The sequence below is a fragment of the Manis javanica genome, chromosome 4 (genome assembly GCF_040802235.1).
Source record: "Manis javanica isolate MJ-LG chromosome 4, MJ_LKY, whole genome shotgun sequence".
NCBI classification, from domain to species: Eukaryota; Metazoa; Chordata; class Mammalia; order Pholidota; family Manidae; genus Manis; species Manis javanica.
Genome location: NC_133159.1, coordinates 180,947,878 through 180,974,728, shown reverse-complemented (window position 1 = coordinate 180,974,728; position 26,851 = coordinate 180,947,878). Strand labels below are relative to the sequence as shown.

General features: G+C 55.3%; 1 long non-coding RNA gene across 4 annotated transcripts; it reads right to left on the bottom strand.

Annotated features, from left to right (window-relative positions):
- Positions 1-439: 439 nt before the first annotated feature.
- On the bottom strand, positions 440-24,993 carry LOC108387937 (uncharacterized). 4 transcript variants are annotated; one of them, XR_012130930.1, is made up of 9 exons: positions 24,372-24,993; positions 11,558-11,714; positions 5,022-11,349; positions 4,732-4,869; positions 3,582-4,635; positions 3,400-3,495; positions 3,231-3,316; positions 2,332-2,587; positions 440-1,047 (listed from the first exon to the last, which is right to left on the bottom strand). It is a non-coding gene; the product is annotated as an uncharacterized lncRNA (long non-coding RNA). The 4 variants fall into 4 exon arrangements; XR_012130932.1 differs by having other exon boundaries at positions 3,404-3,495; XR_001850943.3 differs by having other exon boundaries at positions 2,332-3,316.
- Between the last annotated feature and the right edge of the window lie 1,858 nt (positions 24,994-26,851).

Sequence of the window (26,851 nt, the reverse complement as noted above, 5' to 3'; positions counted from 1 at the left end):
TGTGGGTCCTGTCTGGGAGACCAGGGCACCTCGCCCGGAGTACTGTGGATAGAGCCATGAGCCACGGGGTAGAGCCACTGGGCAGAGCCACATGTGACAAGGCTGTGGGACAGGAGCCCCGCAGAGGAAATAACTAGAGGCCCCTTACCTATGGCTCATAGCCAAATACAGACTGTATATCTAGACACTGACGAGGCTATGGCGGTCAGGGAAGCCGTCAGAGCAGGAGGGTCGGCCGAGAAGGCTTCCTGGAAGAAGCGACTCTGCTGAACGGCAGGGAGGACATCTCAGAGTCTCCCCTGCTGTCGTACCTTCCTCAGAGCACAGCAGCAGGCTGCCTCTCCTGGGACACCCGGCGCTGGTGGGTCACCCAGCCTCTTGCCAAGTAAGTGACAGAAAAACCTAAGCCATTCTTTTAAAATATTTTATTGGTGTTCACATAACATAGAATCAACAATTTTAAAAGGTACAATTCAGCACCATTTAGTACATTCACAATGATGTCCAACATCACCTCTGTCTAGTTCTAGAACATTTTCATCCCTCCAGAAGGATGCTCCTCATTCCCCTCCCCCAACCCCTGGCAACCACCTGTCTGCGTTCGGCATCTACGGGTCTGTCTGTTCTGGCATTTGCACCTCCTGAGCCATTGTTTTAAAGAGCTAAAAGCAGACAGCTGGGCTCCAGCCCCCACTGCAAGCGTCCAGCTGTGGGAGCTGGGGCACATTCTTTGTCTCCTCCTGCGTCAGTTTCCCCATCTGGAAAATGGTCGTAAGAATGCCTGATAGGACTGTCTTGGGGTTAGAGGGGCCGTCTATGCTGGGGGCAGGATCTGCCCCGGAAACCGTGGTGCTTTTTAGCTGCTGTTGTCATGGCATCACATGTCAGGATGGTACGGGGCAAGGACAGTGGGGGACCGTGGAGGAGAAGAGTCAGGAACAGCAGATCTGCTCCCCCTGGGCAGGGCTCGCGTGTGCAACCGCAGGCAGGCCCCCAGTCTGCATCTCCTCCTTCCTACTTCTGTGACACTGGGCCTTGGTTTTCCATCTGGAATGGCAACGCAGACCTCACAGTGTTGGAAGGGGTGAGGCCTGGCACCGTGCTGAGGGCGGAGGGATGCTCAGAAGGGACATTCCAGCAGGGGTGCAGTGTCACAAGGGGCTCTGAGAGGAAGGGATGACAGTGGGCAGGTGCCCAACGTCGCAGCGATGGGGTAGAGGGACCCAGGGCCGGGTCTGAGAGCAGGCAGGCGGCAGGAGCTTTGCCCCGGCGGCTGGATGCCTCCTGTCCTGGCTCCCCTTGCGGGTAATCCATCAGCTTGGCTGTTCCTGTCCAAGCCCGCGAGCGGCCATAAACGCGCCGGCACCCACCCCCCCGCAAGTGGCCCAGGTTTTATGTTGTAAGGACACTGTGGGGCGTCTCAAACACGCCGCTAATGACAGGCATCATGAAGCAATAAAAGCGCTGGGGCTGGTGGGAGGGGGCTGGCGGGAAGGGCAGGGGCCGCCAGCACCGGCTCCGCGGTGCTGGCGGCAGGAGCTCTCCAAGAATTGATTAGTCTTGGACGTGCTGACCTTTTTGTTCTTGAAAAATTGCTTTTGAGCAGCTGAGGCAATAAAAGTAAATTGATTCAGAGAGAACGGAGGATGAAATTTGCGTTGGGCAGGGCGGGGCCCAGAGAAACACCCTGTGACGTCAGAAGGCCCCCACCCCGACCCCTGGACAGCGGGACATGACCTGGGGAGCCAGGGCGGGGTGGGGCTGGAGGGGGGCAGGCTGGGTCTCTGCAGAGAAATGAAACTGAGAGAGGAAAGAGGAGGGAAAGAGAAGAAATGAGACCCAGAGGACAGGTGGGGAGGGGAAAGAGGCAGGGATGCCAAGCCAGACGGGGGGGAGGCCACAGCACCCAGCAGGGGCCCGGGGAGGGTGCGTGACACAGGGGGCTCTCTCGACAGTGCATGTTCCCCCATCTCATTTCATCCCCACAAAGCCTCATCTTATCCCCATTTTATGGAATGAGAAAAAAGGCCCAGGGAGGTCTAGCTACCTGCTCAAGGTCACCCACCTGAGAAGTGGGGAAGCCCAATTGAGCCCCTCTGAAACCAGGCCAGGGGCTCCCGAGGGGGTCCCTTTACTGAGCCACAGTCAGCGACCCCCTCCCAGCACTGAGGAGTTACTGGGGTTTAACGGGCCCCACAAACTCGTGGGGTGAAGACTCAGAGAAGAGCCACATGCTGGCCCGGGCTGCTGGCGTGGAGGGCACACTAGGACCCAGCCAGCATCCTGCCGCCTCACGGGGCTCCCCCCACCCCCTGCAGGCAGTCTCCTCACCCGGGCTGCCAGAAAACCACGTGAGCTGGGCTGTGAAAGCAGTGGCTGTGGCTGCGTCTGCAGGGGCCCAAGAGTGCTGCAGACGTGGGCACGGCTTGGCACAGGAGAAGGGTTAACCCCGTGTCCTCCCCATAGCTGAGGCCCTTCCGCCAGGGCCCTGCCACAGGCTGGCTCCAAGTTCACAGCCACACTCCTGCGTCTGGGTTTGGAGGTTGGAGATGTGGAAACATGTGGCTTTTTGGTTCCAGTGTGTGGTCTCAAGTGGAGAATAAATACCAAATCAGTCTGGTGCAGGAAGTAGCAGGGGCCACCCCAAAGCGCAGGCACCCAGGGGGAAATCCAGACCCTGCCCAGGCTCTGGGTGATCCTGGGGGCCTTGAGGAGGCAGGTCCTAACCCTGCCCTCCCCCCGGGGCCAGCCTCAGAGGGACCAGTCCTGCATGGGACCCCACATCAGGACAGAACCCGCCAAGCCATGGGACTGCACCCTGCTGGCTCCCCAGGGAGCCTTTCTTGGCCTGGACTCCCCAGATGCTCACACCTGTGCGCCCCGCTCCCACCCAGCCTCCAGAGAAGACAGGAGCGTCGCTGCCTCCATTTCTACGGGGAGGAGAGGGCTCACCCGGTGCCCTCCTGTGTCTCCCGCCTCCCTGGTGCCAGCGCGTAGCCACCAGGTGTCCCAGCCCCTGCCAGCAGCACCAGCAAGGGGCTGCCCCGACTGGAGCATGCCCTGCCGGTTCCCCTGCCATCTGTACCCCCTCCTCTGCCCTCCCCCTCGGGGATCCCCGGGGCAAGAGGGGCCTGGGGCGCGCAGGTTGCCGGGCGACCACGCTGTTGCCAGTGGAGATGGTCATGTGCAGGCCCCCCGGGGCGCCCGAACCGAGGCTGGGCCCTGGGTACCTGAGCCAGGGCACTGGGCCGGGGCTGCTAGGAGGGATTCCGGGGCTTCTCCACCTCTCCTGGCGCAGGCTACCTCTGGCCCCGTTCTGCAGTCAGGGCGCGAAAACGGCGGGACGTCACAGGCCACCCCACGCCTCGCTGTCCAGCGCAGACCCCTCCCCACGCATACCGACTTGGAGTGAGCGCTGCAGAGGAGGTGGCAGTTGTGACTCCGAGCTTCCCAGCCCAAACTCCATCCTCTGGAGCTATTGGCCTGCAAGGGTCTCTGGAGGACAGAAAGGGGCATTTTTCATGGGAGACAGGTTGTTTCCCTACAAGGAAACTGAGGCCCGGAGTGGTTTAGGAACTAACCTGAGGTTTTACCACTAGGAAAGGACAGCGCTGGTACTCCAGCCTGGTTCTGGCCACTCCTCTCACTGCCCGCTTGGCTCCTGGCCTTAGTGGCTGGGCCTGGGCAGAGCTCTGTCTCCCTCTCTGGCTTCCCTCCCAGCTGTAAAGAGTGGCAGTTCCTGGACCTGGGAGACACGCCTAGGGTGCAGGCCCAGGCCTGGTACAAGGCCTCGAAGCCACTGCTGGGCTCCTCGCTGTTGGAGCGGGCCTGGCCCTGTGCTGGAGGCTGTGCAGAGACCAGCCCAGAGGGCTGTATACACAGAGCTCCTGGGACTGGCCACCAGGTGCAGCCAGGCCGGGCCCCTGGACAGGCCGTTTCACTTCCCCTGGAGCAGGGCAGTGAGGAGGAGGGAGGGAGGCCTGTGTGTCCCCAGGCTCCTGATCGGTGAGGTCTCCGAACAGGGGCCCCAGGCACTCTGTGCCAGAGCTGTGGCAGAGGATTTACGGAGGTCATGGGTGAACCCCTAATTCTCCTCCCCATGAAAACCACCCTAGGGGCCCTGGCAGAGGCCACCATGGAGGTCCCCTCCCTGTCCTGACTGGCAGTCCCAGCCTGTGGCATACACCCCCAGGGGCCACAGCAAGATGCTGGTATGGGTATCTGCCAGACCCCAGGACCCGAACCCAGAAGCTTCAGGGTGGGTCTGCCAAGTGCCTGGGCTGGGCTTATTCATCCATCAAATACTAATTCAGCAACTTCCAGTCCTCTCACTAATGTTGTAATAAAATACAAATTCCTCTAATGGTGTGTAGAATTCAGAGTAGGCCTTGTCACTATCAGATACCAAAAGGCAGGCTTGTGACTATGACTTCTGGGAAGAGTGGGTCACCTCTGATCTAGATAGTGTGCCCACCACCACCCACATCTGTCTCTCCCCCAGCATCTGAGGTTGGTGGAAAAGCCACCCTGATTCGTCCTGTGGTGGCCCATGTGTCATCCGCTCACCACGTCTTGGCTGGGCTGGACCATGTGGAGGGGAGGTGGTCAGGAATCCTCAACACAGACTGACTAGTCCTACAGGGATGGAAAGGAAGGCACGAGCCACACTGGGGGTGCAGGCAAAGGAGGGTGGGCACCCAGGAACACTTTGGGGAGGAGGGGTATTTTGACCTGGGCAGAAGAAGACAGGATTTCTGAAGTAGGGGGTTTCGATGGACCCTGTGTCCTCATGGGAAGGTCTGGCAGGAGCAAGCAGGTGGAAGTGCTAAAGATACATCCAGGAAGGCAGGCAGCCCTTCCAGCCTGGGTCTGCAGAGGACGTACTGTCAGCTCCCGGCTTCGCCTGCCACACACATCACACCACCTCCCCCCCCCCCCCCCCCCCCCCCCCCCCCCCCCCCCGCCCCCCCCCCCCCCCCCCCCCCCGCCCCCGCCATCTGAATGCAGGAAGGTCAACAAACCTCACAACTGAAGTGGGAGCACAAAGTGCAGCGCAAAGGAGACCCTGCCCTACCGGGGAGTTGTCATGCCTTCACAAAGCAGGCAGTCTGTGCCTGTGGATGACGATTTGTATGGGGTGGGGGGGGTTGTATGTATGCATGCATGCCGCCTGCAGGCAGAAAGGGGGCATGCAGTGTGTGCATTTGCACTACACACACACACATTCAGCAACCGCTGGGCAAATGCCTTTCCTTGGTAGGTCGGTGACATGCTGAGCACTTTGCCAGGGAAGCGCCTTCGCGGGGCCCCTAAGCAGTGTCCTTCCAGAGAAGCTAGGAACCCCTGCCCTGCAGCCAGAACTGTCCTCTCTCCGCAGCCCTGTCTGCAAGAGGTAGGTTGACACAGAACCCCAGAGGTCCCAGCGCCATCTCCCTCAGGCCCCCTGCTGCACAGAGCTCCCCCCACCCCAGAAACTGGCATTTGGGGGAGCTCCACAGTGATCTACAACTGCCGATAATATTTTGGGAACTGCCTTTTAGAATCAGTCCCCTGGGGAAGTCCCAGTCCCACCCCTTCGCAGCCCTGCTCGGGCTTTGTCTTGGTTTGGCTTTTGCTTGTTCGGTAGACTCTTCAGGTCTGGGGTGCTCACCTTCCCCCTGATCTGGGGGTCTCCCTCTATAATCATCTCCATCATCAGCAGAAGAAGGTCTCCCAGCAGAAAGCAGCCCATGTGGGGCTCTGGAGGGGGAGCCCAGAGCCACCGGAGCAGGGGCGGCGTGGGGCGGTGTGTAGACAAAGCACAGCCTGCCGGTGAGCCGATGGCCCCGATCTGTCTGTGGCCACCCCGCGTTCGTTGAGCCCCTCTGCCAGCCAGTACTGACAGCACTGGGGGTGCCCACCTGAGCCAAGGAGGGGGCCCTGCTTCTGGACAGTGCGTGGGTCCAGTGCGGTCGTACCATGCATTCCCCTCCCCCTTCATAATCCTGCCTTGCCATCTTCCGAGAGGGGTGGGTGGGCGGTCCTCCCAAAGCACAGGAATGCTCAAGATAAGGGAGACGCCCAAAGAAGAAACAGTGTCTCCACAGATCAGAACCCTGAGCGCTCATCTATGTGGGGTGTCAAAAATATTAAGGCCCTGAAAGAACTTTGTGTGGTTCCATTTGCGTGAAATGTCCAGAACAGCAAATCGACAGAGACAGAAGGATTAGTGGTTGCCTAGGGCTGGGGGACGGATGGGGGGCGTGACTTCTAATAGGCACAGCCTTCTTTTGGGGGTGATAAAAATGTTCTGGAATTAGATTATGGGGGTGGTCGTACTACTCTAAATTTACTGAAACCATTGAATTTTACACTTTCAATGGGAGAATTTATGGTGTATTAATTATATCTCAATAAAGCTGTTAAAGACTTTAAGTCTCATGGGGAAATGTTCCTGGTGGTATTATTGACCAGTCTGTACATCTGATTTCATCTTTACAGGTGTATGTAGTGGGAAGACTAGAAGAAGACACCAGACCATTCACAGGGCTTCGTCTGGGTGAAGGAATCAGAGAAGGTTTTGTTTTCCGTGTACAAACAGCCAGGGGGCAGGATCTGTCTAGAGCTGGGGGGGACACCACAGCCGAGCCCCTGGACCAGCCCATCCCTGCCCGAGGTGCCCCGTGACTCACCAGCAGAGGCTCCCTGCAGCACGCGGCCAGGGGTCAGCCCCTCCCTGGACAGGGAATGCTGCTGGGCCGGCGGGGCAGGCAGGTGAGGCGGGCATGGTGGGCGTGGTGGGCAAGCGGGCTCGTGAGCCCCACTTTGGCTGTGAGCTCACCTGGTTCGCCTCCAGGCAAGCGGGCAGGAGACCAGCAGTAATTATGCAGCCAGGCAGGAGAGCTTGGCACCCCTCTTTCATTCCCAAGGAGAGAGGTCACCCCTGGCGCCTGGGCCTGCCCTGGTGGCATCGCCCACAGGCTCTTGTGGGGTTGCTCATAACCCTCCAGGATGGGTCAGGAGGTGCGGCTGGTCCAGGAGGCTATCCGCCGGGGCCCTAGCCTGACTCTTGTTCGGGACCCCCGGCAAACCCTCAGGCCCGGGGTGCCCCGGTTGAACAGCTGTGCCTCAGGTGCTCTGCACAGCAGCAGGCTCAGTAAAGAGCCGTGGGCAGATGAATGGATGAATGAAGCAGGACAGACGAGGGTCCTGCACGTCATCCCAGGGTGCACTCACAAGGCCTTGTAAGGGCAAGTGCCCAGAGAGAGGGCCAGCACCGTGGGCATGCCTGAGTCACGGGTTATTCCTGGCCAGGGAAGACATTCAAAGCAGAAGTGGGGCTGAGCAAGGGGCCACCTGGCCACCGGGGGACTTGGCAAGGCTGGCAGTGGGGCATGCAGCCTGGAGTGGGCAGAGCAGGGGTGCCTGGGGCCCAGGTGGGAGGTTTTCAGAAGAAAAAGGGGCTGGCTGGGGGTCAGTGAGTCCTGCTAACGTGAACACAAATGCTGGTGTCCTGGTGCTCGGCACTGCGCAGCCGGTCGGCAGCCCTTCCTCAGGCCCTGAGCGGCTCAGGGAACGGGGAGGTGACCAGGAACAGAAGATGGAATCAGCCCTCCCTTCTGCCACCCAATGCCGGCCCGGCTGGTGCACGGAGAGGAAGGGCAGCCTAGCAGCTGCCTCCAGAGCCCAGGGGGGCCTAGGAGAGCACAGGGCCCACCACCTGTGGGCTTCGGCCTGGGAGGCCCAGCCGATGGGGAGCTCACATCATGGACCGGCCACTGGTCCTGCAGCACGGAGGCCCTTGCAGGCAGTAACGGGTGCCAGAAGCCCCGGGGTCATATCCCAGCTGTGTGGTCCTGGGCCAGTTACTTCACCTCTCTGAGCCTTGATCTCCTCCACTGTAAGATGAGGTTGAATACTGGGTCCCAGGGTCTGTGCAGGGATATGTATATGCAAAATATATGCAAAACACTTGGCATGTAGTCTGTGCTTGATAAGTGATGGCTGTTATCATCCTATTACTAATAGAATTAATATCAACATCATTGTTAATATTATTGTCCAGCTGCAATATCTTTGATCCTAAGACAAGACCTGCCAGCAGGGCTCCCTTGCCCCCTCCACACTGAACCCTGCTGGCTTAGAGTGTACAAGCGATTTCTTACGGATCTGGAAGATTTTCTGACTTTGTGCAAATGCCCAGTGCCTTCCCTGCCTCGTCCTCAAACTTGTCCACTTGCTTTGTGGCCCACTTTCTGGCTTTGGCAGCCTCCTGACTGGCCGTCGTTGGTGCCTGGCGGCCAGCACCTCCCTGGTGAGCAGGGCCCAGAGCAGGACTGGTGTGCGAGGGGTGCCTGGGGCTCTGTCCCTGAGCCTCCTCCACCCCAGCAGGGCCTGGGACTGGGTGGGAGAGGGCTGCAGGAGGAGGACGCGGGGAGGGGCCCCGGGAGAGGTTGAGGACAGAGGAATCACGGCCCTCTGAGGTCAGCCCATCTATTTTTACATCCCTTCCCAAAGAGGCCAGCCCTGCTCCGAGGCGGTTGCTCAGCTTGATTGTAATCCCCAGGGAATCCGGTGTCTTTGGGAAATTGGACCCAGGCTGGGGGTGCTCAGAGGCCCTCAGTCCCCAAGGAGGGCCTGAACTGCAGAGAAACTAGCCGCTGCACTCAGACAGATGGGCCTGTGCAGTCAGACAGACAGGCCTGGCTGCAAATGGGCGGGGCTCCTGCTCTGTGAAATGGGCATGACTTGCCCCAGCCTGCTGCGGGTGGGGGCGGAGTGCAGGGAGGCCTCTGGGTCATTATCTGGTGAGGGCAGGCCTGCCCCTCTGGGGTTGGTGCTTGGAGGCTGTGGGTGGGGCAGGCACGGCCGTGGGAGGCCTGACCTGGGAGGACTGGAGAGCTTCAGGGACCAAAAGTCCCAAGGGCTGGGGTGGCAACCCAGACCCCCTCCAGGAATAAGGAGCCTTCAGCTCAGCCCTCGTGGGGGTTCCCTTGGTAGAAGAGACCTTGCCCAAGGGCACACCCCTGCTGGGCCACAGGTATGCGAGCACCAGGGGGCAGGCCAGGGGGCCCAACCCCACAGAACTCCCCCTGCCGGGCCTGCCTCAGGACGGCCTCCATGGCTCATCCGCCAGCTCCCTGTCCCTCCTCAGGGGAGCCCCCATGGTGCAAACAAGCAACTTGGCTTCACCAAGGCACCTGGGCTAGGGGCTGAGGCAGCAGACCCCAACCTGGGTACTGGGCAGAGCCTGCCTCAGTTTCCCCAACAGCATACGAGCACCCCCCAGCCCCAGGACATGTGCAGTGGATTAGCTAGTGTTCCCCCAAGTTCATGTCTGCGCTAAGACTCAGAAAAGGAGATAGGGTCCCTGCAGGTGGAGTAAGTTAAGAATCTCGAGGTGAGGGCCCTCTGGATTTAGGGTAGGCCCTAAATCTAAGGAGTCAACTGAAGGAGACCCACAGGGGAGGCCCCGTGATGATGGAGGCAGAGTTGGGAGCCACACAGCCCCGAGCCAAGGAGCACCGAGGCCCCTCAGAGCCTCTAGCAGGAACCAGCACTACCGACACCTGGAATTCAGGCTTCGGCCTCCAGAACAGGGAGCGAATCCCCCTCTGCTGTTTAAGCCCCTCGCTTTGTGGTGACTTGTGACGGCAGTCCCAGGACGCTCACAATTTCAAAGGCAAAAGGGTCTCAAGACAAGGATTGCTACCTGTCCCCCACGCCACCTGTCCCCCAGACGCCCCACTTGGTCTGCCCTTGAAGCAACAGGCAGGGGCAGGAGGCAGACAGCGGAGGGGCCCCACGGGCCGGGCTGTGGGGTCATTTGATCCCGAGGTGCTTCGAGTCTTCAGGAGGAGAGAAACGAGATGGGATTTCAGTTATAGAAATAACTTCCATGCAACTGTAATCGAGCATTCATATCGAGCGGAGGAGGAGAGGGGACACAGTTATAAGGGTGACCAGCATCCCCTCTTAGCCCTGGAAGTCCTACACCCCAAGAAAATCTTCAGTTCTTGCGATTTCAACTGCAAAGGGACCCGTAAATGCCAGACACTGGGCTGGGCTCAGTGTCCCAACCCTGTTGGTGGGGGCATCCTCTTCCTTATAGAAGGACCTGTCACCTTTTTGAAGGGGGACAGGAAGGAGTGGCTTCTGGGCAGGCTGGGAGGGAGGTGGGGGACACACTGGCCTCAGAAAGCTCACCTCCACAGATGCTTCCTTCAAAGGAAGTTACTTAGGATGTGTGCCAGCCCGGCAAGGGGCACTAGGAAGCAGTGGGCTTCCTCCAACTTCCTCAAACATTGCCGTGTGACCCCACAATTCCACTCCCAGCTATGCCCCCAAAAGAACTAGATACAGGGGCTCAAAAGAATACATGTACACACATGCTCAGAGCAACATGATTCATAACAGTCCAAAGGGGGAAACAACACAGTGTCCACCAAGGGATGAATGGATAAGCACAAAGTGGCCCAGCCACCCAAGGGAATAGTATTCAGCCATAAAAAAGGAAGTAAGTCCTGACACATGACATAACATGGATGAAACATCCCAAACATCATGATCAGGGGAAGAAGCTAGCCACAAAAGGCCGCACTGTGTGATTCCATTTATATGAAACACCTTGGGTAGGCAAATCCCCAACAGGCAGAAAGTAGATTGATTCATGACTGCCGGGAACTGGGAGGTGGGGGGCCGGGGGCAGGAAAATGAGGGTGATTACCTTAATGGGCTGAGAGTTTCCTTGTGGGGTAACGAGAAGTTCTGGAGCTAGATGGAGGTGGCTGCTGCACAACATGTGAGTGTCCCAAGTGCCTCTTTAATACGGTCAGTTTTATGTGATGTGAGTGTTCCTTCCATTCAGGAAGGAAGTTGTGGGCCTACTGGAAGTAGCCCTGGTGGTGTGGCCATGCCAATAGCACTGGGAGTGCTGCTGCTCGTAGTGGGAACCAGCAGGGGAGCCCTCAGGTGCCCCCAGGTCAGCCAAGTCCCTCCCAGGATGCCCGCCAAGGAGCGGCACCCCCCAGCAAGCAGCCGAGCTGAGCAGGGGCGGGCAATCCAGAGGTTCTACCCCTACAGAGGCGTTCCAGAGACTTGATTTGAAGGATGTCACCAAGGCACCAAGGCCGATGGGACAGAGAGAAGCCTAAGGTCAAAGACCAAAGCCACTGGCCTTACACGCCACTCACCCGGGCCTTGAGCTTTCACGCACCGTCACAGTAACATGATCGTTCTCGGTCTTCGACTGTTCGTACCAGCCTATCCAGAAAGCACAGGCCATGATGGGCTGCAGAGCAGATACGGTTGTCTGCAGCCTTGGTGAGGCCCAGGAAGCAGAGCTGCAGGGGGTCGGGCAGCAGGGTGGACCTGCGGGCGGGGCAGGGGAGCTAATATCCACCCTTTCCCAGGGGGCAACCGGGACAGGCGGGACAGTGTCCTCAGTGGCTCCGGAAATGGGGTGGGACAAAGTCACGGAAGCGAGCAGCAGGGGAGCCGAATGTAGTGCCCATGGCTCCCGGAAGAGGTTGGGGAGCGGGGCGACCAGCATAGCAGAGCCAACAGGATGGCATCTCACCCGGATCGGGAGATAAGATTCACGTGGTCATCTGTCTCCTCCAGTCCTTGTCTTTAAATAGTGGCTTTGTGCATTGCCTCGTAAGCTGACAGCTCTGCATTAGGCCAAACGTCTCCCAAGTCCGGCCGCCACACCCAGCAGGAAGCTGACCACTGCCCTGAGCCACCAAGGAAGCAACCCAAACTTAATGCACCGAAACCGAACACTGCTGCTCTGCCCCCCACCTGTCCCCCCAGGCTGCTCCATCTCAATGTGGGCAATGCCAGCCTTCCAGCTGCTGAGGCAAATCAAACTCAGAATATCAGTGGCTCCCTCTTTCCTCTGCTCCCCACCTCAAACCTGCTGGCATTGCCTTCAGTATTGACCTGGAACCTGGCCACCCCCCACTGTCCAAGCCTGCATCATCTCTTCCTGGAGTCTTCCCTCCCCACTCCGGTCCTTGCCTGCCCTGGAGCCGCGCCGGCCTCAGCAGAGAAGCCCAAGCACACCTCTGAACACCCACGTCAGTGGGTGCCACTCCTGGGCTCACAAGCCAGCAAGGAGAACAGAGGAAGGCTAGCGTCCTTGTGATGCCCTCCGAGGCCTACATGCTGCGGTGGTGCCCCCATCCTCGCTCTGACCTTACTCCATACAGCCTCCTGCCTTGGGCCTTTGCCTGGCACACTCCTGCTTGCCCTCCACAGAGCCACATGGCTGGTGCTGTCATCTATTCAAACCCTTGCTCAAATGTGTCCTTCTGAGCCCATGCCCCTGACCAGTTTTCAAGTGCATGCCCCTGTCCCTGGCAGTCCCGATACCCCCTTGCCCTGCTCTGTTTCTCCTAGAGCACTGGCTGCATTTTCAGGTACTGTCCAACCCCTGCGCGCATGGTGTCTACTGTCTGTGGTCTGTCTGCCCGGCTGGGTTTATGTCACTGCAGGATGAGGCTGGCCCCGTCCACCTGCTCGGGGAGGGCAGAGATCCTTGTCTGTCTTCTTCACGGAGTTTCCCACAGGCCTAGAACAGTGCCTGGCACACAGGAGGCCGTTGGTAAATGTCAAATGGTAGTTGAATAAGTGTGTCCTCTGAAGATGCAGCAGAAATGGCCAGAGAGAGCTGAGGCCCTAAAAGTGGGTGCCTCCAGAGAACTGGCTCAGAAGAGGCAAAAGGGAGAGAAGGAAGTCACTGTGTGTCATGGGGAGACGTCTGCACCATTAAGAAATCTGGATGCATGTATTACTTGATTTTAAAGTTCATATTTTAAAACAAATAAATGGGCTTGTATGGCTCTATGTGTTTTCCTTTCAAGGAATAGCCTGCCTGGACTTGTTAAGACGTCATGGAGAAACCATCATCCCACATAAAAATCCCGGGCCCAGCTGGCCTTGCAGGTGAGTTCTCCCGGGCGTTGAAGGCAGAAATAATACCAACAAACTTTTGCGGAAAACTGAGGCAGCGAGCGCCCTGGCCAGTTCATTCATTCTACAAGTCCCGCCATCACCGTGATAGAAAAGTCAGATGCGTTACGGGAAAAGAAAACAACAGGCCTGTATGCCTCATGAACATAGGTGCAAAAATTCTAAACAGAATGTTATCAAATCAGATCCAGTGATACATGGAAAGGGTGACCCATCGTGCCCTGGGGGGCTTATCCGGGAATGAAGGTCGGTTGGTGTAACGTGTGAGAATCAGTCAATGCAGTTCACCGTTTTAACAAACTAAAGAAGAAAGATCATACGATTATCTCAGAATAGAGGCAGAAAAAGCATTTGACAAAATCCAACATTTATTCCTGACCCAAAAATGCTCAGCAGACTCCAAGAAAAAGAGAACTTCCTCAGCCTGACAAGAGGCACGACTTAACTCTTCCTCGGTGGCGACAGACTGAATGCTTCCGCCCACAGCAGGACTAAGACAAGGACCGCCACTCTCGCCCCTTCTAGGCAACATATTATCGAAAGTCCCAGCCAGAGAAAAAAGACAGAGGGAAACAGCATGCAGATTGCACAAGGAAAACACAGAACTGTCTTTAATCACCTACTCTAATGCAAATCAAAGGAAAGCTCCAAAAAAATTTGCTAGGACTTAACCAGTGAGTTTAGCAAGGTGGCAAGATAAACGTCAGTATATATAAATCAACTGTAGCCTCTCTATCATAATAACAGTTCAGAAATATTTTTTTAAAATGTAAATGTTATTTACAATAGCACCAAAGATGTGAAACACTTAAGGACAAATCTGATAAAGGATGTCTAGGAATCATGCACTAAAACCTGTGAGTCGTTATTAAGAGAAATAAAGTGCCAAATAAATGGAGAGAGATGCTCTGCTCATAGCTTGGAAGATTCACTACTGTTAATATGTGCATTCATTCCCCCCAAGTTGTTTATAGATCCATCGTGATCCCCATCAATCCAGCAGGCTTTTTGGTAGACATTGAGAAGCTCGTTCTAAATGTCTATAATTATTTCCATATAATTATATGGAAATAGAAAAGGATCTAGAAAAGAGGAAACAACTTTGACAAAGCACAAAGTCGGGGGGTCTAACACTACCCGATATCGAGACATATCAGGACGCTGCAGCAGTCAACGCAGGCGGTGCGGGAGTGAAATGCCGCAGGCGGGCTGATGGATCGGAAATGGGCTCGCGCAGACTCGGACGGCGATTCACGAAGGTTCAAGAGCAGCTCAGGGTGGGGCAGTCTTTCCAGCAATGGGACATTTGCATATCCATAAGTAAAAAGGAAACTTCCATGCATCCCACCCAGCATATAAAAAAGTTAACTCAAAATGATCATTGACCTAAGAGTAAAACCCAAAGTTGTAAAACTTCTAGAAAAAAAATTGTGACCGTGAGGTATAAAAGATATCTTGGATACAATAAGGAAAAATGTGGTCCATAAAAGAAGAACTTGATAAAGTGGAGTCATCAGAGTTAAAATTTTTTCTTAGTAGTTGGCTCGAGGTGGGGTGGGGGTGCTGCTAATGGGTATGAGGCTTCTCTGGGGGTGATGAAAATCTCTGAATGTTCTAAAACTGATGGTGGTGGGTGGTGTTTGCCCGTATCTGTGAATATACCAAAATTCTTTGAATTGCACACCTAAGTGGGTGACTTATATGGTATGCGAAGTATATCTCAATAAATCTATTATCATTTGTAAAAAGTTAAAACTGCTCTTTGAAAGACACTGCTTAAAGAATGGAAAGACACAAACTAGAAGAAAATCACTGTAACTCAGATATCCAATGGAGAGTGTGTATGAAGAATCTAAGAACTCCTAAAACTCAATAATATGAAAATAAACAACCCTCTCCCCATCCACCCCCAAAATTCCCAAGTATTATTTGAACAGATGCATCACCCAAGAAATTATATGGGTGGCAAATGAGCATATGAACATCATTAGTCATCAGAAAAATGCAAATCCAGACCACAGTCAGATGCCACCACACGCCAATCAGAATGACTAAATCAAGTCTGATGATAGCGAATGTTTGATGAGCACAAAGGGGAATCAGAATTCTCGCCACTGATGGTGAGAATGCAAAAATGGTGCAACTGCTTTGGAGAAGTTTGTCAGTTTCTTAAAAAGGTAAAGACATGCTATCATACGATCTTGCCGTCCCATCCCTCGATATTTAAATGAAAGTGTGAATCCATACAAAAACTTACACAGAAATATTCTTATTTGTAAGAGCCGAAAATTGGAAACAATTCGTCAACAGATGAGTAGATAAACAAATGATGTTATTTCCGAGCAGGGCAACTCCACTTCAACAGAAAGAAAGGAACTGCTCGTACACTCAGCAGCATGAATGAATCTTAAAATTAGGCTGAGTGATAGAAGCCAGACAAAAGAATACATACCATCTGATTCCATTTATACAAAACTCTACAAAATGCAAACGAATCTATGGTGACAGAAAGCAGATCAGAGGAGGATTGGGGAGTGAGGAGGCAGAGAGAGGGAGAGAGAGAAGAAATTTGGGGTGGTGAGGGATGTATTCACTATCTTGATTGTGGTGGTAGTTTGACATGTGTGTGCATGTCAAAACTTATCAAATTATACTCTTTAAATATGTGAGTTTTTGTATATCAATTATATATCAATAAAGCTGTTTTAAAAAATAACATGTCCTCATTTTTTCTTTTCTTATATATTTTATTTTTTGATAATTCTATATTGAGGCACAAACAATGAAGTGCACACATCTTCAGGACCGGCCTGCTGGATTTTGACACGTGTATACGCTGATGTAACCAACATATACTCATTTTAACCAGGGAAACAGCACAAAGATAAATGGAGATACATGACCGCTCCCCCCACCTGCCCTTTACTCCCACTCACTAGGGTTTCCAACAGCCAGTTTGGGGTTTTGCCACAGATTTCTCTCATTCATACCATAAAACACATATGTGATAGGGATAATTACTGCTTGATTATATTGTTAAATAGGGAACCATGACCTACAACTTCTATTTGTTGGAGTCACCAAATATTTGATGGACATCTCCTTCCATTTCAATTGCTATAGATTTAATTCATTCCACTTTGATGCGGCCTGATAAGCCGTGGTGTGAATACACTTCGGTTTCTACAGTCATTCCCCTAAAGATGTGGGCTTTTGTTCTTCTAGTCCATCGCTGGTTTGGGGTTTTGTTCCACTTTGGTTTTACTCTCCATAAACAATGCTAGAAAAGTCTTCATTTGAATCTCTTTGCAAATACTGCTGCTTTTATTTCTGTTGAAGAGGTTCCCGTAATGGAATCATCGGGTCAAAGGTCATGTGTGTATTATTTTCTTCTTAGTAAATATTGCTAGATTATTTTCCCAGGAAGTTGTGCCAATTCACATTTTCACCAGGCATGTGCCTCAATGGATCTTAGAGCTTGTATTAAATTTTCACAACCTAAAGAGTGAACGATATATCGTTTCATTGTCTTAATTTGGATTTTCCCATCGGTGAGCTGCAATGTTGTTTCTTGTTGATTCATTGAATCATTTCGTGTTTTGTTTCACTAGAAACAATGTGGTTATTGCGCCTATATCCTTGTCTGTTACATTTTATTGGGATTTAAATTAAATGAACCGTTCGAATCTCCTTTATTATGAATGACCTGTTTACATCCTTCACCTGTTTTTCTGTTGATTGTGTTTATCAAATTGTATGAGCCGTTTGCACATTAAGGAAATTAAATATGACACACTAGATACACACATACATATACACCACACACATGTAAATGCAAACATATACATGTCACGTCAATACACAAGCATGATACACACATACATGTGCATACACTTGTTCCATGCACCTACATGCATGTGTATACATATACACATATACACACATGCCTACACGCATCACATACACAGTGTGCACTGTGTATGCATATTCACGTGCATCACATGCATGCATGCATGCACACATGCACACATACATGGGTACACACATATATATATAACATGCACATCACGTACAAATATATGCACGTGAACATGTGCATTGTGCACACACAACATACACATAAATACATGCATATGTGCACATGTGTGCATAGGCACAGGCATTGTCCACATACACACACATGCATGCATGCATAGAAGTTGCATGTAACGCCATAGGGAGAAGAGCATGTTCCAGGGCACGTTCCTGAAGAAAGATCCAGGGCCTGGACAGGTCAGTGGTGGAGCTGCCACAAAGCAGGATGCAGGCAAATGGCCATGCGTGGACAGGGTAGTCAACCCAGACCCTGCAAAGGGTTCACAGACCACTTGGCTGCTGTGACAGCAACTCCTCCTGGTGCCCGAATGGTGCGGCCTGGTGATTATGCACCCTGATCATCACACCTGGCTTCCACCACCCCCATGCCAGCCAGCAGGATGGTTGCACCACGGGGTGAGTCATCAAGGCAGGGCTCTGCTGTCTTCCCGCTGCCAGTGTCCCTTCCAGGAGGCCTGATGCAGATTTCCTTCCTGTCTGATGTCTCTCTGGGGTGTTTTGGGTGAGCAGTTTTTGACACGTTGAAGGGGAAATTGCTTTTCCCCTCCTGCTCACGAGACTCCGCTCCTAAGACTTTGATTGCAGAAGGCCCTGGGGTTGACGAGTGCCTGTCTCAGCCTGGCAGGTGCGCTGATGTCAGTGCCCAGCTGAGCGGGGCCAGGGGCCTGGGAGAGCACAAGGGCGGGGAGGGGCCCGTCAGGGGTGGCACTGGTAAGTGCCAGGCTCCACGCCATCATTTCACTCTTTCTGTATTTTCAGACCCCCCAGTCCATCTGAAAATGTTTAAGCGAGGAAGGGAAAGCAGCCTAAATGGGAGGGAGGCGTCCACCCCAAGGGGGAGTTGCACCTGTGTATCGCAACGCCCAGAGCAGCCACTAGGAGAACAGCAGATGTTCCGAATCCCCGCGAACAGGTGGAATCCTAACGTCCAAGTGACCCACAGAACAGCAGGAAAAGAGAACCAGAGGGCGCAAATAGGAAAGCAATAATAACGGGGCAGACTGAAATCCGACCAGATCGATAATTTAGCTTGAATGCAAGATGCTTAAATGCAACAATTAAAGAGTTTGGCAGAGTCTTTTTTTAATGACCCAGTGATATGCTATTTACAAGAAGCTCTCACTTCAGATTCAACAATGGCATCTCACTGAAGAGGATGTACAAATGGCAGATGAATACATGGAAAGACACTTAACATCATGAGTCATTTTAGGTGAATGGAAATTGAAACCACAGTAAGTGCGCTGCGCACCTATCAGAAAGACCGCACCGCACGCCGGCAAGGACCCGAGAAGGGTGCCTCATAAAGCGCCGGTGGGGGTGGAAAATGGGCAGCTTCTCTGAAAGCAGTCGAGCAGTTTCTCACAAAGCTGAGCATGTGACCACCGTGTGACCCAGCAGTTGCTCTCCCAGCATTTACCCCAGAGAATGGGAAGCTTATGTTCACACATGTCCATGAACGTACATAGCAGCCTCAGTCCTAAGAGGCAAAAATCAGAGACAACATGATGACCTTTAACAGGCCACTGGGCACACAAACCGTGGCCCAGCCACCTAGGAGTCCCACTCAGCAGTGGGAAGGATGACCCGTCGCTGCACACAGCGACCTAGACTGATCTCCAGAGAACTATTCGGCACGGAAAACGCCAGTCCCGGAAGGTTACACGGGGCATGACTCCATGTCTGTAGCATTCTCGAAATTATAAAATTACAGAGATGGGGAGCAGGTTAGTGGCCACCAGGTCAGGCTGGAGGCTGGTGGGCGAAGAGAGAGAGGTGGGTATGGCTCCCACCCTTGAGAGGCAGGAACCCTTCAGTTTTCTGGCTATAGTGTTGGATACATGATCCTACACTGGCAAGAGAGGTGTGTAAGGACAGACAGACACACACACACACACACACACACACACACAAGTACCAGTGAAATGGGGGAAATGCCAGCAAGACTGTGCATTGTATCAATAGCCCCACCTTGGTTGTGACATTGTTCTGTATTTGTACAAGGTGTCACCGTCGGGGGACACTGGGTAGAGGGTACGCGGGTCTCTCTGCATCATTTATTACAACAGCATGTGAATCTACGTGTATCTCAACATGAAAAGGTTAATGTAAAAAATAAATGAACAGAAAATAAACAAAACCAAGCAAAACTCCCTCCAGCCTGCACCAAGTTTCAGTCCAACCGTCCAGCGGCTCCTCCTCCCCCACTGGGGGCTCCTCAGCCGCACCGTCCCGTCCTCTCCCAGCTGGCTTCTGCCCGAGCCACTCCAGTCCCCGGTGACCTACAGCGTGTCACCAAATTCAGGGTTGTGGCTTACCCTGGATTCTCCCAGAAGCAAAGCTTGCAAGAGGGTTGGCTTGATTTGCAGAAAGAGTGACGCCAGAGAGCAGGTGGGCGGAGGGGGAGGAAGAGCAGAGGAGCTGCGGCCAGAAGGGGGACCTGCACGGGGAGTCGCCATCACCAAGGGGCGCCTGGCCCCGGCGGCCTGCAGGGCGCAAGGGGAGGCACATATGTCCCTCGCCACCGCCCCCAGTGTTCGAGGGTGACTCTGAGACCCCACTTGTTGCACACACGTGGTGCTGAGCGGGCTCCCCGCCTTGGGTGGAAATACGAGGAGCCGTGCTCTAGAGGCCAGGGAAGAGCCCGAGCCCACCTCCAGCTCCACACCCCGTCAGCCAGCCCCTCGGAGCCTCAGCACCCACACACTCCTCCACAGCCCCCCGGCCCAGGACTGTGCTCCCATCCACCCAGACACTGAGCAGCGTCTGGGAGCCCTTTCCCTCTCTGCCCCTTCTTCAGAGCCATCACTAAGGCCCTGGGAGCCGGTCTAGCTGGGGCCCGTGGTTCCAGGGCTGGCCAGGGGACTGGGCTGATGGCATCTTCCAAGAATGGAAAGAAGCAGGGCCTGGCTGAAGTCCCTGGGAATCCATCCTGTGCACCCGCCCCTCCAGCACGTGCCCAGCTTCCTGGGGGTCACTCAGCTCAGATAAAACTCATTGAGAAATCCAAAGGCCCCCGGGCAGCAGTGGGGGATGTAGCATGGCACTGGTGGCCCCTGGGAACCACGGGAGACCAGCCGTGCCTGGCAGGTGGAAGTCACAGAATTAGTGCCTGCTGAAGGCTAAGCTCCCAAAGCCCACTGCTCCAGGACCAGACGGTGGGCAGCAGCTCTGCAGGTCTGCTGAGGCCATGCAGCCGAGGCCGAGGACTGCCACAGGTCACAGGACCAGGCTTTCCACAGCCGTGCCAGACTGGGATTGCCGTTTTGGGTCTGTATCCCCCAGTGAGGACAGGAACAATGCCTTCCAGACTCTGTGCCTGCCCAAGGCTCAGCATCCAGGCCTGGGGTGCTCGGCGGATGTCACCCTGAGCCGAGATGCATGCTGGGTGTGTGTGTGTCCTGAGACACAGGCGAGGGCATTGGCCCCACCCAGGCCCCAAATTGTGCCAGGGCCCAGGCCCTCAGGTCTTCTGCAAAAAGAAAGGGTATGTGGAAGTGGTGGCACTGGGCGATCGGCAAACAGCTGACTCCCACCCTGGGGTCATTGAGAATGTCCCCTGCCTCCAGGGCAGGGTGGGGGCCCTGATCTCTGCTCCTTGGACTCACGATTTGCTGCCCTGGGTGTGTCTGAACCACCTGCACGGTTCGTATAGAAACCCTGGCTTCTGACGCAGTCGGTCTGGGCCGGCTGGGCCTGCTGTTAGATAAGCTCCTCGGGATTGTACGTGAGCCCAGGTGAGGAACCCACCAGCTTCCAGGCCAGAGCCTCCTGAGCCACTCCAGTCTCAGACACTTCAAGGCCTCCATGTGCCCATCTGTAAAATGGGGTGATGACGCCTGCCTGAGAGGGACATGGGAGGAGCAAATGGGAAACTGGGCAGGAGCCTGGGCCTCAGCAGGGACTGGATAATGAGCCCCCAGCCCCCAGAAGTCCTCCCCTTGTGTTGTCCAAACCCCCACCCCAGAGGCAGCCGCACTCTAGCAGAGCCAGAATGACAGCCCTGTGTCCAGACAATGACCCTGTTGGGCTTCCAGCTGTGTGACCCTGGCAGAGACCATAGGAGGCCCCAGACCTGGGGGTTTTACAAACATGGACCTCGGACCCCGTCCCAGGCCTGTTGAGTAGGGCCCTCTAGGAGCAGGGTCCCAGCGTTTCTATCTTAACCAGAACACACGGGGGCAACCAGCCAGACGCCTGTATTTTGGACCTGAAACCTTAAACTTTGGAGCCTCTGTTTTCCCATGTGTGAAATGGGGGTGATAACAAGGGCCTCGAAGGCTGAAGGGACAGGGTAGGCAGATCAGCAGAGCCCTGCTTCCTTCCCCCGCACCAGGCCCCTGACCCTCTGGGGCTCCACTGCCCCCTCCAGGGGGTGTCTGTCACAGGCCGTGTGCCCCTCTGGTTTCCTTCCTGCCCCGGGTGGCCTTCCCTGGGGTAACACCCCTGGCTTCCGGCGGGTGAGTTTGAAGGGCCCTTGTTCAAAGATGAATTCCGGGACAGTGACAGCAGGGCATCAAACCAAGTGTGGAGAGGGCAGGGTGCCTGTGCCCCCGGGAAGCCACCCTGCCCCAAGGGGAGAGCTGCAGGGGGCCAGAGGCAGACCAAGCCCCCTTCTCCAGCCCAGCAAGCTGCATCAGAGCCTTGCGCCTTGCTTGCTTCGCTCAGCGTCAGCGGGGCCCAGGGAGCCGCTTACCGACACACTCGAGACCCTGGCAGTCCTCCAGAGACATGCGGCCCGGGAGGCAAGGCCTTGCCTCAGTCCCACTGCAGCCCCGCTTGCTACACTGTCAGCCTTCGCCCTCTCGCCATCCCAGGGGCGGGCAGGCCCTTTCTGCCCGGCAGCACCACATAGCCGTGAGCCGGGCGGAGCCACGTCCCCAGTGCAGATGGGCCCCACCTTCACCCTCTGGTGAGGAGCAGGTGCAGCCAGCCGATGCTGCTGCCTTCTCACGGGTGAAGCCAGCAGGGGAGCCCAGCCGCACACTGGCCTCCGCCCCACGGCTCCCAGCCGCCGGCCTCCCGTGCTGGGTGCTGCAGCACAGGCCTGACCACCTCTCTGGAACACGTTTTCCCACAGAGCCGCTCACACGCCCTCTCGCTGAGCGCTCGGCACTCCCTGCAGGGGGTAGGCCCCAATCTCAGGCCCTGGATTAAAAGCCCCCCAGCAGCTGCTCCTGCGAGATGAGAATCTGCCCCAGGTTTCCAACCTGTGATGATTCTCCTGCCCTGCTCCTCCGGGCTGAAGGGCTCAGAGGGCACGGTGTGCGCCTGAGGGGCGGCGCGAGGCAGCCGCTGGCAGTTACACCCCTCCGTCTGCCTCTTTAACAAAGCCCCCACCTCCAGGCACTGCCAGGCCAGGGACCCCTCAGCGAGTGGCCCCCAGCCCCACCCCACCCCACCGCCCACCCCTGGCTGCCTGTGACCCTCCGTCCTGGGAAGGGGGTGGCCATCTCCCTAAAGGAAGGAGGACGGGCAGATGGGCGGGTGGGTGGAGGTGTGGAGTGACCCCCCTTCCTTCTTTCAGCCCTGCCCCAGGGCCAGTCTTCCCGGTGGTAGGATGGTGGCAGGTCCCAGGGAAGGGCACTGAAGGACGAGGCTGGTTTGCCTGGGAGTCTCCCAGGGGCTTTGAACGCAGAATCCCGGGCCTTCCTGGCCCAGCTGTACCTGCCTCTCTGCAGATGATCCACAGGACAAGAGAGAAAGGGACAAATACTGGGAGTCTGCCTCGTGGGGGAAGTGGGTGAGGGGCTTCAGGGGGCAAGGGAGAACGGGGCCCAAAGGCCAATACCAGAGACTTCCAAAGGCCGCCCATCCCCAAGCCAGCACTTAATCCTCCATTCCTGCTACTTAACCTCTCCCACCAGGGGCTGGGCACTTTAACTCCTTTTAAATAAGCCCTTGAGGGCTCAGAAGAAATTGTTGCCAGCAATTCAAAAGCCCTGAACCCTGAGGGCAGTCAGTGGCTTTTGGTCCAGCTGCCCTGGCTTCTTTGCTGTCTCCAGAGGCCTCCCCACTGCTCAGAAACCCAAGCCTGATATCCCAGGGAGGGGGGCTTCCCAGGGAATGTGGCATCGTCACCCCAAAGCCTGGTCTAGGTCTCCTGGGCCCCACTTGCTGGCTGCCTGGCTTAGCTGCCTCTAAATCTCTTGGTTCCAAGGAAGGGGGACCCCAGTCGGGCAGACCTGGACCCAAGTCCCCTTCCTGGCTGAGAATTGTTGGGCAATTACTTCCTTTTCTGCAAAACGAGTTCACAGCTCTTGTGAGGGTCACAGGAGCACACCCATGAAACACCTGGCCTGGTGCCTGGCAGGTCACAGGGCGCGAGGCCAGAGCAGAGCCTCCCCCCGCGTCAGGGACAGTGTGCACAGAACCAGTCCCTCCAGGCGTGGGCAGGCTCTGTCAAGGAGCCGGAGATCTCCGAACCCCTGCAGCGTCAGAAGCCGCTCACACCCAGAAGGAAAGGCTCCCGGATGAAACACAGGACACAGTCAAATTTGAATGTCATTGTTTATCTGAAATTCAGATTTAACTGGGTGTTCTGTATTTTTATTTGTGAAATCTGGCAATCTTAATGGAAGGAAATCCAGTAACAGGGGGATTGGTTTTGGTTCTTTAAATCCCCTGATGGCAGAAGGCAAGATAAGAAAATTAGGTGAGACATGGATACAAATCTATAAATACACTGTCATCATTACTGGTTTTGAAATTTTTATGTATATCTGCATAGAGGGAGAGCCACCCGGAAACAGACACCGACTGTGCCAGACAGACAGAGACAGACAGACGCACAAGACGGAAGAGAAGGGCAGCCCCCAGAGGCCGGCAGGGGCCACCCTGGGATCACGGGCTGACAGACAATAATTTTTATTTCTTATTTTTGCTTTTTAAAAAATCTCTCAACATTTTGCAGTACATGTGTATTACTTGATAAAAATATATTTAAAACTTACATGGAGAATTTTTGCGAATCACTGTGGCGTTGTGAAGGGGTGAGTGCAAGAACCGTTCAAACATCCACTCCCCCAGGACGTCTTATACTTTCTATGGTATGTGCGTCCCCAGCTCTGTGCACCCCCACACTTTACCCTGTCCTGGACACTCTGAGTTGCGGTGTCCACAGGACATGAAGACTGAGCCCAGGTGCTGATGGCCGGGGGCCCACGGGGACACGGGGAGGGAGGAGGTCATGCGGTGGCCCCAGCCCCGGCCCCTGCCCCTCCTCCCGGCCCCTTCCCAGCCTTGCTCTTTTTGTTTTTAGAGTCTCCAGTTTCCCCCACAGTTCCCAGTTTCCTCCCTCACTGTCAGCTGTCATTACTCACCGCCGTCTGCACATTCTGACATCCATGCTTTCCTCTGACCCTCTGCGAACTCCATGGTTAAGACTGTGTGTGAAGTTCGAGTCCACAGGCCCAGAGCGAGGGCACAGCTGCTCTCCTGTGAGAGAAGTGGGGGCCCGTGAGGCACAGCCCCACGCCGTCCCGGCCTCCTCGGCCGGGTGTCCCGCGCAGGTGGCTCTCCTCACTCTGAATTCTCCACGGTGGTGGTGACCGCACTTTTGCCAGGTTCCCGCTCAGAGCTGACAATATTTTTTATCTGTACCACCACATCTCACTATGATGAAGGGATGTGGACATGCGCCGTGGAGCTGGGGGCCCCAGGTGGAATCCTGCATCAGGTAAGACTGGAGGTCCCCAAGGTTGGAGGTGTGTCAGTCAGGGTTCAGATGGAGACAACAGAAGGCACTCCGGCTACTTGCAGCAGAAAATGCAATGAGGAACTCCCAGAGTCCTTGGGAGGGCTGGAGAAGTAGGCTGCGCCTCGGCTGCCGAATGACTCCCTGGGTGCCACCAAGCAGGCCTGCCTCCCCAGGGAGGGACCCAGCACCCCTCTGGAGCCACTGGCCCGAGAGCACTTGGAGCCGACCACGGCTTGCTCAGCAAGCTCTGCATCCTGCCACCTCTGCCTCTCACACGCCCTGAGTGACACCCATGGGATGCCACTGGCGCACCCACCCCCGAGATCAGAGAGGTTCTGTGTCACTCCCAGCTGCAGATGCCCAAGGCTGCCTCTGCTTGGCCACATCTGAGTGCCAAACAAGTCTGGGACCTGCCCTGCTCTCTGCAGCGGAGGCCGAGTGCCAGGCCGCACACTGGGCAAAGAGGTTCCAGAAAGGAGGCCCGGGTCAGGGCAGGGCTGAGACAGAATCGGCCATGTGCCGAGCTAGCAAGAGTTCTTCAGGAGGTGGGGGTGGCCCTGGGCTGGCACCTGAGCACTGGGCCCTGGTGTGGCCCTGTGACCCCTGTGCTGTGCAGTCTTGGGCATATCACTTTAGCCTTGCACCTTGATTTCCTCCTTGGTAAAGAGAAGGTGTTACTTGCTCTGCTTATGGCTATAGAGGGGATTAGATGAGATCGTTAAAGTGTTTCATAAAACTGTAAACGGGGGCGCCCTTGTCTGCCTCAGCAGTCCCTCTATGCAAGTGGCCTCTTCCTTCCCTTCGGCGTAGATAGCAAAGCTGATGTACATCCATCACTAACCAGGTCTAGACGGATGGGTGAGCCAGCTCAGGGTAAAGCCAGGCCACAGGGAGATACTCCCCACAGGTTAAACTTCAGGAATTTCGCCAGCTGATAAACTTCTCAACAGCAGCTTGAAAGTGGGTATGGTGGGAATATTTACACCACGGGAATTGGTGAATGATGTAAATCAGGCTTTTTATCCCCACACCCCAAGCTGATTATTAAACATTTACCAGCATGTCACTGATTAAGGCAATGATGGGTGAGATTTCTGGACAGCTGCGAGCTTGGTGGGTCACGCTGGCTACACGGGATGTCACCTGAGGAACTCTTAGCAAACCCCAGTGCCCAGATGCCACCCCAGGCAAACTGAATGAGCAGGAGGGGGAGCAGAGGACCAGGGCAGCTGGGGGGGTGGTAGCAGGAGGAGACTGCCAGAGGTGTGAGCCTGGGACGGGATCTGCAGACGAGAGAGGAGGCAGAGGGCAGAGAGCAGGGATGAGCAAGAAGGAATGAGACCTGGGCAGCAACGCAGGGTGGGCCAGTGGGCGCGGCAGGGAAGACGCAGAGTCCCCCCCGGGGATACCCGTTTTCTCAAGGAAGGGGCATTTTCAGCTGGAAAGGCTGGAGGGGGGTCATTGCATTCAAGGTGATGCTGACTGCACCTCCTCTGAGTTCACGAGCACCCCAGGACCTGGAGGCTCAAAGAAGCATCCCTAGGGCCGGGCTTGCAGTAATCTGCACAGCCAGGAGGGTTCCGCAGGCCGCTCAGTCCGCGTGCTGGGTGCTGAGCAGGCGGGCTACAACTGCCTTTTGTTTGTGGGAAAAAGTGCCTGGAGGTGGTAAATTAAATTTAAAAGCACAAAAGAAAAAGGAGGGAAATGGAAATCACCACACACTACCACCTGGAGGTGATGCCAGGAAGGTGACAGTCCCTTGGGCACCTTAGGTGCACATTCATGCACATACAGACCATGCATGTGTACAGACACATGTACTTAGAGAGCATGTGTGCACACTGACACACATACAGTGCCCATGTGCAAACACATGCACATATACACAGAACATTGTGCATACTCACACACATATAGGCAGATGCACACACATTCAGCCAGCACTCACCTGCTCAGTTCTGACTTTTCATATCAGAGCTCTTTGGGCAGTGTGGGACCCAAACAGGCAGGGAGAGCAGGGTGAGCACAGGGCCACTTCCAGCCTGTACCGGTGACAGCCAGGTGCTCAGCCCCTTGGACCTTGTCCAGGCCCCAGTCCCGAGC